Genomic DNA, 11,325 nt, shown 5'->3' on the forward strand with positions numbered 1-11,325 from the left:
TTTTGTTTGGGTTGTTTTTTTTTTTTTTTAAGGATCATGTCAGAGCTGGGTGTCCCTCCAAACCCTGAGCCGGCCGTTAAGGGAACATTCACACCTATTTTCCTTGCCTTGTCTCCCCTTTATTCTTATGAAGCTCTCATTGATTATTGCCCTTAAATTCCTCAGTCCGGTCATAGATAAAAGGATAACCACTTCAAAGCAAAGTGTTAAGAGTTTAACCTCGAGCTAAAAGAGTGGACAACAAGGTAATTGAGGGTAATAACTGATCACAGACCTACTTTCAAAGGCACATGCAAGCCTCACTTTCAGATGGCTTTAATTTTATTAACATTTGTAGCAGCTCTAGATGCTTTTGAATCATTACAAACTTCAAAGCTTGAGGTAACACTCCAAATGGAGAACCTGACACCAGGTTTTTTGTTCAGACCCACATCATATTGATAGTCTCTGTTGCAAGCATGTAACATCTCTTCTCAAACTATAAAAACCTAGCTGAAAAAAATATTGCCAATAGAGAAGATCAAAGCCTGAACCTCCCTTTGAATGATCCCAAAGAAGTCAAAACAGAAAACAACACGGAAAAAAAAATATCTGTATTATTCCAACTATCTTTATCCATATTTAAACTTATCTGCTGAGGTGGATGGATAATTCTCTCTGAGTTTTATCAAACTATTTGGTTAATCATCTGTTTCTCTTTGGGCATTTGGAGCTGACCCTGTATGAGGTGTTTAAACCCATGAGTATGGAAATAGCAGGTAAAGGGACAATCCCTGACGCCCCTGGGAGGGGAACCATGTGAGGCAAACACGAAAAATGCGTTTATAAACTGAAAATGCACGAACTAAAATAAAAATTATAAAAGCACACGAGTCCTCCCATCTCCAACCCCTGATAGTTATTGGAAAAAAAAAAAAAAAACAAAAATGTCATCTGTAGGGGCCGGGCTGTTTTACGGCCCCACGGACGTCGTCCCCCCGTGTTGGTGGGATGCGCCTGTGGTCACCCCAGCTTGGCTTTGCCCCGCGCCTCCTCGTGCCCCGTCCCACCGCAACCCTCGGTGAATCAGCCCGAGGAATTGATCCAGGGTATAAATAGCCTTTTTCTTTGTCTATTTTTTGTGCGGGGGAGGGCTATTTTTAACTGGTGAGTTCCCTGAGCTAATGCACAAAGCATTCACAATGAAGGGGGTGGCCCAAGGAAACGGGCTGTCCCTGCTGCCAAAAAATACATCCCGGCTCCCCCCTGCAGAAAGGTTGCTGCTGCTTCGGGCTGGTGTGGAGGCTCCGTGCAACTCCTAGTAGTCAGGGAGAACCTCCCCGGCTGCTTCAACCTCCTTAAAGTCACCAGGAGTAGAAAAATCCCTTGGATTTTTTTTCCCTTCTTACTGGTTTATAGTGGTGTACAGCAGGTTTTCTACTGGTGTAATCCTTTCCTCCTGATTTGCATCAGCGAGAAGCGTTTGGCAGGTTATTTTTTTTTTAGCACACTCCAGGACAAAGGGCTGGGTTTGAGTCCAGGCTATTTGAGTGTCTCAGCTCCTGAACGGGGCTGTTCCAGTGGTCCTCCCAGCACAGCCCACCCTGGCTCGGAACTCTCCGACCGCTCCGACTTGGAAACGCAGAGCCAAACCGTCAGCACGGTGGCTTTACTAAAACTGTTGAAGGCAAGGGCTCGATGCTGATTAACCCCAGGTATCTGGCCCACAGGTTTTTATCATTTTACTCGCAGTCACGCATGACAGATCAACATTTCCAGTGTTGTCTGGTGTCAGGTGTATCACATCAGAGTCTCATTATCTGTGTTCACTTCAATAGCAGATGTGAGCGTGTAGAAGCTTGTGGAAACAGCATACTTTTAAATGTATTAAATAACTTCGGTTTTAGCCTGCACAGATATTACATTCTTTATGAACTGAAATCAATTTAATATAAGCTGTTCTCTCTGTTCTCATGTTAGGTACGAGCCTGTGGAATGAAAGGACAACGGTATATTGGTTAAATCTATGGAATTTATGTTATTGTCTAAAGTCATGGCTAGAATAATAAGCAGTTATTTCAGCATTTCTGTTGTGCTGTTAATGAGTCTATTATCAGTTGCACAGACGGGGTGAATAAATGGGACCCAGTGCTAAAACATATGTTTCAAATGCCCAAGGCAAGCCCTGACTTACAGATCGGGATCTGTACAAAACGTGCTCAGAAATTGCTGCCTCTGTTGCCAGTTTGTTTCTGCCTCTGCCCACTGGTGCTGCCACCCATGCCACGGGGATGGGCATCCCACCGGGATGTCCTCCACACCCGGCAGGAGTGTGGAGCGGGAGCTGCCCCGTTGTCCTGCGCGCTGGCCATCACCCCAACTCCCGTCAGCGATGCTCGTGGTTAATTTAACCAACCAGGCACGTGAGTGGGGATCGCAGTCATCTCCACTGTTGCAAAGCTCAATTTCCATAATGCCATTTCCAATCAAAACCATTTATGTGTGATTAAGAGGTGGGAGTGCTCTCCCTTCAGCTTGCAAGGGCCTTGTGTGGAAGCTCTCATTGATGGGAGTTACGTGCACAGAGGTAAAACAGACCCACAAATATATGGCTAACAAAACCCTCAGAACCAGTATTTTTTTATAGATTTAAAATACTGCAGCAGCATAGTTGTCCTGTAGCCCTCACAACCTGACTCTGCATTAGGTGGGGGAGGATTTCAGCTTTTACTGCTTTCTAGGAGTTTTGAGAACTTCCCCCAGGTGGAAATGTTCCCATGACAAACCAAGCCCATCTCAGGAAGAAGCAGCTGGGACTTAGGAGGTGACAGCAACCTCCTGCTCCCTGCCATGGCCACCATCCCCTATCAGGGGCTCCCACCGCATCATCACTAATGAGCTGATCTGCAGGTTTTATTAGAAGACCTTAGCGGGGGACATGGGACATGTGGGAGGGAATATGCTGGCTATTTTCAGTGTAATAATAGCAAGCTAGGAACTGCTTCAGTCCCCACAGGACCCTCATGGGGATGGGTTATGTCTTGTACAACCCCACGGACTGGAAGGGCTCTTGGAGGGACACTGGGGAATGGTCAGCCTGGCAAATGCAAATGCTACAAAAAAGGAGGGGGGGCCATCGTCAGTGGTGTTGTGAAAGAGCCAGGAATACGCTCTCAAAATAGAGTCAAGTTAGATTTGTTTTCAAAGGGGAGGAGGAAAAAAAAAAAAAAAAAAGTGTTTCAATTTCTGTCATGTTGGGAAGAGAGGGAGAAGCCCAGACCCTGGTTTTGGTAACTACAGCTGGGGACTGCAGAAGTGGGGATGTGGTCTAACAGCATTGCAGTTTCTCCTGATTTTCAGTGATACAATGAGGTTTCCAGTCCCCGCAGTTTCTTTTGGGGAGAAAGGACACTGGGTAAATGATTCCAGGCTTCTACGAAAGGATTAGAAAGCATAACTAGCAAAAGGAGAAAAGATTAAAATAATATTTTAATGGTCTCTCCCACGGCATGATGATTACTACCTTCTACTAAAAAGAAAAAAAAATCATTAATGACTCTTAATGAAACATATGTCCAAACAGACATTTTTTGGGTCTAGTCTGGAGATTGATGTCACGCTTACTGAGCTTCCCCTACATTTAATGAAAAAGGGAAACAAAGATGCCAATATTAATTGTTTTATCTTCCTTGAAAGGATTATGGTGGAGGTTTCCCCAGTGGAAGAAAACACCTTTTCATCTAATCAATAGAGCTTTGGCAGAGAAAGACACAAACTACTCTAAAAAAAAAAAAAAAAAAAAATCTGGGAGAGGGGGGAGCAGTGCAATCTGATACTAGATGAAATGATACAGACCCAGTGCCATGATGCCCAGGCAAAACTCTCCCAAGCACCATCCAAGTATTTTCTTGAGAGCAGGATGGCCCCACCATAATAAACATGTTTCTGGATGTTGCTGCCCCTCCAGAGGCCAAGGGCTGGCAGCTGGGTGTATGTTGTGCCCCAAAAGCAAAACGAATTTTTTCTGGTTCTAGTTCTAAAAAATTACATCAAGAGTTGCGTAAATGCTCCTGATGGGGAGTGTCAGGTCCTACAGCACAAATCCTGATGGCCACTCTGTTGCTGGTTTGAACAAAGGTGGACGTGAGAAGCAATCTTTAGGGCTTTTCCTTCTGTTCCAGGCCATGAGGTAGAGCTCAGTGCTCAGCCTGTCTCCATCAGCCTGCCGGCAGTGGCTTTTGTGAAGGAGAAATCCAACCAAAGGGATTTGTTGTCTTTTAGGGGACTGGGCTGATCTTCCCTACATCACTGGAAGTCCCCTGCCACGTGTATGTTTTGATTATTATTTTTTTTTTTTTTTAGAATTATCTATCTACCGCTTCCTCTTTTAACTTAAAAAATCTGCCTTCTGGTTCCTCTCCAGTTATTGTCCCCCCTGTCTGACAGACACTGGGGATATTCTTCTCAGTGCTGTTGCCAGCATTGAAGGGGCTCAGATGTGGGACTCGGCTGCGTGACTCTTTGTGTACAGGAAACTGGTGACTTTGGGGGTCAGGTCTGAGGATCCAGTGGGCAACGTGGGGATGAGGCTTTCTCCAGACAAAGTCTCCTCTCTCCAGTCTGTATTTCACACCTGGAAACACAGGCATCTTTAAAAAATAAATTTAAAAAAAAAAAGTTTCTTTGCGGCCTCAGTACCGGTCCAGCTCATGAGAGACAGAGTGGAGGCATCGTCAGCCCCTGACAGCACCGCGAGGGCTGGAATCTCATACCCTTCACTATCCTCCTTGATACTGAGAATTGAATCGACAGGCAGGAACAAACCAAAACAGGTATAATTTTAAGGTACTCAACTTTGACAGTGCACCTGAAAATAACTGTGCATGAAGGCTTTGGGTTTGGTTGTTTTTTTTTTTTTCCCTTTGGAAGTGAAGAGTTTTGTTTGACTTTGTGATCTACAAGTTTTCCACTGGTCAGGAAAGCCTATTCACTCGTAACCGTTGTCTCTCCTCCTGCTTTTTCCATTATCATCACCCTTTAAGGGCTGTGTGAACCGGGATATTCAGGGTCCCGCTGTATGTGTGGGATGCCCAGTAGCAGGCAGGGGTCAGAACAGTGCCTGCTGAGCAAGCACCCTGCTGCATAGGAAGGGTTAAATTTCATAGCGCAGCTGCAAAGCCCAATTTCTTTATTTCCTGTTAATGACATTATTGCCTACATAAAACCATTGAAACATGTTTCTTTCATTTGTTTAATTTCAAATTCTGAGCACACTAGCTGGAAACTATGTTTAATAGTTAAACTCAAAACATTTGGATTTCCTTTCCTCGCTGAGATTTGCAGTGAGTACACTTCATACTTAGTTGAGTTTTTAAGCAACCATTTTTACACAGCTATAGGAGCCAGCCAGAAGACAAAAAGGATTATATTGCAGAATCAAATCACATCAGTTCAGGCTAGTAACACATCATATATTTCACTTCCTCCGCAGTCATGCCAAGATACCATCAGACCCGAGTCGTTACCAAGCTGGCCATGTTCTCTTCCAGGAGCATACAGCCTTTGCAGAACAAGAGCCAGCACACCCTGCTTGCTCTGCGCATGCAGGAGAAGGACTTCCCTGAGCATGCATGGAAAAAATGTTCCTGTTTCCATGAAAAAATAGGATGGAATCTACTTCAGGCTTCGCTAGCACTGATGCTCCCATCACCTCCCCATGTTTCTCCTGCATTCTTGTGCCGGGTTCTTGCTGCCAAACGCTCTCTGGGCAAGGGCGAAGTGGGAGCGCAGAGTAGGCAGGATGAGTGCACGTGTAGGTGGCTCTGGATCACCTCAAATTTGAAGGGAAATCCTTGAATCTGAACCCATTTGGCAGATAAAGATCCAAACTGCCAGAGACACATTATTTGTCGATGCGTTTAGCGAACTGCCGTAAAGCCTGCAAGGAGCAGGGGGGACTTAGCCCTCTCGGGGTGATGGACACCTACAAGGAGTTGTGTAAAGCTTGGCTGCTGGCGTGGTGGTGTGTCTAAAAGTCACTTCACAAGCACTCACAGGATTAGTGCATGGAGAACCCAAATGACAACTGGGCTTTAAACCACTTTATGCTCAGATTCTCCTTGGCACGTGTGTACTATATATGAAGAAAACCCAGAATAAATATTCTGCCTAGCAGAAGCAGTGAGTAGAGATGGAGTAAGGAGGAATATGGCCCTGAACGGGACTCTCTAAGGAGTTATCACCTGGCCCTGACAAGAGGACCACACTCAGTGCTTCTGCCGTAGCATCACGGCTATGTCCCCAGCAGCCACAGCAGTGCTCAATTTTCCGTCAAAAAATCCGTATTTGACTAAAATATCTCATAGGACTTCCGTGTTACCTTCCAGGGCAAAATCTGGGCTCCGTGTGGCCTATGAGGAGGTCAGCTGCTAGGACTAGAGAGTGCACAGCACAACTGCATCCCCTAGGCGTGGTGTCTGCACCCTTTCTCCCATCCCAGTGGCACAAAACCAGGCAAGCAGTTGCCCATCAGAGTCTTGTAGACCCAGTCTCCTACCACTTACTTAAAGAAGAAGCTAGCAGAGACAGCGCCGTTTCGTTCCTGCATAGTGAGGAAGGGGTTGTGGAAAAAATAAGTCATGGGAAATTGGTCATAAATATCCTCATTTGCTTCTTTTGCCCCCACCCTCTTTTCAGTTGCTATTCCGTGCAGGTGAAGGAAGCAGTTCAGAAATGTTAATAGATAGCAAAGTGCTCATGTGTGTTTTATCAGCTCTCATAGAACGGTTAATGCTGATACGGTGCCCCTTTTAAGTCTAAAAAATCTGGCCAAGCGTGTGCAGATAGCAGGGAGTGCGCCGAACAAAACATCAAGGAAAAAAGTCTGTAGGGGGGAATGGAAATGTTAAAAGGATTATAGGAAGAGAAAATTTATCAGACTTATCTGGCAATGCTTGGTAACAAAAGTATGTCGGTTTATGAAATGAACTTCAAATCCCATAAAACTAATTGTGTGTTTTCTTGTCTTATTTTTGAGTGTCTCTGGCAGTGCTTTTTTTTTTTTTTTTTTTTTCCCCACTGCAAAAGGATGTCTGCATGTGGATAATGTTCTGCGCTTGCAGCATATAGAGAGATTATACAGCCGATTGGTTTTATACCTCTTAAACAAAAAAAAAAAAAAAAAAAAAGAAATAATAACTTCAAAGGTTCACATGTGGGTTGCAAACCTCTCATGTCTTCTGTATACAGGGCCTTCCTCTTATTTTGATCAAGACTGTTCCCAGCACTTCTGTTGAAATACTTGCAAGCCTTTGATCTTGTTATCAACATGACCACCAGTGAGAGCACCGCCGCTTGCTGAGCGTATGACAGAGCAGATGACGTCAGCCGCTGTCTGACTAACACTGCTTTTGGGTTCAGATCCTACTGTTGTACAGGTCCTCCTCGGGCTGCGCTTATCGCAGAGGAGTCTTCCTGACGGGAAAATGATTTATATCCTGAGACCTCAAGCCCACCACGGCTGTGCACTTTGCCAAGGTGGGAAGAGTCAGTAGCGCTGCTCGCCCTCCTCTTGCTTGGCCAGGGAAGGGGAAGTAAAAGGACGGAGTGAGGAGTGGGGAGGGGGAGAGCTTGGAGGGGTCTTGGGGGAGGACTTGGCCCCAAGTGGGGCTTGGTGAGAGGTGTGCTTGGAGAGGAGGGAGCTCAGCACGCTGGTTTCATCCTTCCTCCATACTTTCCATCAAAGTCCTTGTGAACTGACCGTAGTTTTAGCAGAGGAAGCACTTTTGAGGCGCATTAGTAAAAATCAGTGTCGGGCAGCAGCAGCGTACTCAACGGCGGGGGCTGGCCGGGGTTTGGGTGGAGGCATCTCTTGGCTTCCTCACTGCTTTGGTGTTGTCCATAAGGAAGGCGCTTCCCTGGCCCTCAGTGTCTCCCTGTGCACAGCGAAGGACGCCGACTTTGACCTCTGGTGTAGGACTCGTAGTTCATGAGAAGCACCACCTCAGATTTAGGCATGACTGTTATTTGCTGAGGCTGGTAGATTTGGTTGTGCTCCTCGTACCGCTGTCATCTCCACAAGGCCACATGCAGGGACAAACAGAACAGCCCTGGTGTAGCCCTCAGAGTCTTGACATTCCTGGCATTTGACCCATATTTTGCTGGAAGACAACAACCTGGAGAGCGCTCTTTTGGACAAAGACACCAGCAAAACGTCAGCCTTGTGGGCAGAGAAGGCAGCGATGGGGCCAGCTTAGTTGGGTGCAGTTAGGACAAGATGGGGTGTTAGGAGCCCCACGAGTGTGGACAGGCTCATCTGTCAGCGCCACACCGAGAGGGATGCTCTTAGACCAGCACTTGAGTCCTTAATAGCTCCTACTGCTTTTTTCTTTCCTACTTTTTTTTTAATTACCTGCTCTAAAAAAGCTCTCACCAAAAAAAAAAAAAAAAAAAAAAAAAAGCATTTCACTTTATTATGTAGCTTCACTGTGAACTGACTCTTTTCATCTAAAATTATTCCTTTTTGGTGCCGCAATCTGACTTCAAGCTTCTTTGCACTGCCTCTGAACATGATACAGAGCAGCAGCCAGCAAGGAGAGGATGTGTCTGGCCTTTGCAGCAGCACCATGAGGGCATTAACTCAGCTGGGTGATGCCACTTTAGACAGCTTTTTGCAGTAATTTTCTCACACATTTACTGAATTTTCGTCTAAAATGCAGAAGGGCTAACAAATAAAAAAAAAAAAATAGTTAACTTTCCTTCTGTTCAGCCTGGGAATTCAGATTCAAGTTTAGACTGGAAAATCAGAAGGAAATTCAAAGATACTCTGCTTTCTTGATGACTGCAGCTGCTACCTGAACACAGAGATTCCCTGTAGATCTACGAACAAGGACTTCCAGAAACGGATAAAGATGAAGAAAACTCTGGAAGACCTTCTTGTACCTGCCACCGCCTGCCTAGTTCATGGGATTACTTTCAAATCTCCGGCACTACGTGACTCTTCCCCGTTGGCAGGAGGAGAAAATAGACTCCCTGACTGGACATGCAGAAAATGAACGGGGCCACCGCAGCTTTGGGGAGGACAAACTGCTCCGCGGGCACTTCCACACAAAGCCACGTCCCCAGGGGCTTGCCCTCCTCTAATTTTGTTCCCAAAGCATCTCTTTTTGGTGACTGTCGTAACGAGGATGGGGGGCTTGACAGGTCTTTGGGTGGGCTGCTCTTACACACATGTGATCCCAAATAACGCGGTTAATTAAGGACCTGGCTGAGTTACTCGATGGCTTGGTGCACTCCCAGGGCATTGGTGCAGGGCAGTATTATTGCACAACAGGACTTGGAGAAAACTAGTTGGTTAAATGACATTTTTATGAAATATAATGAATGATACTTAATGAGATTTTCTTCCAAAGTGGGAAAGTCCAAGCTTTTCAGCCTCCATTATAATGGCTTAATGTTCTGTGCTACGGTAGTAAATGGGACTCATAGAGGGTTTTTTTTATGCCAACATTGTTTCAAAGCAAATTCAAGATCTAAGTAGCAGGGGGTGATCAGCCCACTTGTGGTGGTTGGAGATCCTGGGCTGGAGGTGTCCTCGCTGTCACCACCACAAGGGCCCCAGGGGACACAGGCTGTTCATTCTCCCAGGAAGGGATCTCGTTGTATGGCTCCGTAGCATCTGGCATCGTGGCCTGTCGATACTTGGCAACCTCATCAGCAAAAACACTAATGATTCTAATAATTCGCAGAGGCTTGCTGTGCCTAGAAATGGCTTTTACCACTTGTCTCGTGGGTTTGGCAGAAAATTTCCTTTCTGTGCCCAATGGTAGCCATTCCCAGGCCTGAAAAAAAAAGTATAATTGGGCAGCAACAACAAATTCACCCACATGTTATTTCATATTATTAGCCCAGGTTGCCCAGTCCAAGCAGGTATTAGCTGGTGAGCTCCTCGCTGCTCTGTGTGGCTCTCGGATGGGTTCAGCCATCCCAGAGCTGATGAAATTGCAGCTTCAAAGGCTGCCACGTCCAGGGCCACCGCGACACATGGCCTCTTCGGTGTTTTGCTTCTCGTCTTGGTGGAGACAGTGGTTTGAGCAGGGCCTAGAGGGGAGGAAGAAGCGGGGAGCTCTTCAGCACGGGGCGAAGCCAAGCACCGTGCTTAGGGATGTTGCAAACCACTTGCTTTTTTCAGCGGCGCGTATAGTGAAGGTGGCTGGTTGGGTGGGAAGGGAGAGGCTTGGGTTTTTACGGCCACAACTCTGGTTTCTGTCTTCCCATTTCGGATCAGGTGAAGCCCCTGGGACCAGCGTTGGGGTTTCCCCAGTGTGCCCGCTGCTGGGGTCCCATGAGCATCGTCCTGCCCCTGGGGTCTCCCCTCGCGGCGGGGATGGGGGGGGTTGGCAGGGCAAGAGGGAGCTGGGTGAGGCTGATGGAGATGAGCCTCGGCGGCGGGAGCAGGGTCTTTCTCGGCTCCATTTCTTGGGGCTGGGGGTGTGGGGGGGCATTTCTGGCTGGCATGGGCAGCTCTGCACTCTGTGCTGGGGCGTGGGCATGGGGAGAGGGGCTGGTCCCATGATCTTGCTGTTGCATTTCCCAGGAGATGCCACAGACGATGTTCAGGCCCACCAGAAATAGAAGGAGCCTTTTTTTTTTTTTGCCAGAGGCATTGCCACGTGTGCTGCCCTGCCCTCACCTTCCCAGCGCCATGGGCACCGGCGCAGCAGGCCCAGCAATTGAGAGGAAGCGGGATCAGTTGTCAAAGCTTTTTCCTGGGAAAAGGGGGATCGTGGGGTGCTGAGCTCAGCTGCAGGCCTGGGCGCAGGGAGACATGGGTGTCCCTAGGTTGTGGTGCCCGTGTCGGTCCCCACCCAGGGGCGTGAGGTCTGGGGGGGACACGGGGTCTGCTGCTACGTGTGGAAGTGCTTTCAAGTGTGGGGCTTGATCCCAAAGTCTTTGTGTGGGGATACGGTGGGGAGAATCCATCTGGGGCCTCTAGAAGGACTTGCAATCTAGGAATTAATAATGATAATAAAACAGAGCTTGACCTCACAATCTCGCCCCGCTGTGGCATTACCCTCCCTCCTGCTCTGCCACCCAGTTTTGAGCTCCGTGCCTGCACATGGAGCTTGGCCGCGTTCGCTGGGGAGCGGGACGGGGATCTGCAGGGCGGGGTGGGCGATGGCAAGGCGCGGGGCAGGGGCCAAGGTGGGCTCCCACCGGGAGGGAACCACGAGCCCCCGCGTCCAGCCTCGGCGGAGCAGGATGGGGAGGAGGGCAGGAGGCGCCTTGGATGTGGAGGACAGGTTTGGGGGCCAACCCCTAATTAAAACCTTTTGTATGAAGTTAAAA

The sequence above is a fragment of the Athene cunicularia genome, assembly GCF_003259725.1.
Source record: "Athene cunicularia isolate RWA chromosome 18 unlocalized genomic scaffold, athCun1 chr18_part1, whole genome shotgun sequence".
Taxonomy (NCBI): Eukaryota; Metazoa; Chordata; class Aves; order Strigiformes; family Strigidae; genus Athene; species Athene cunicularia.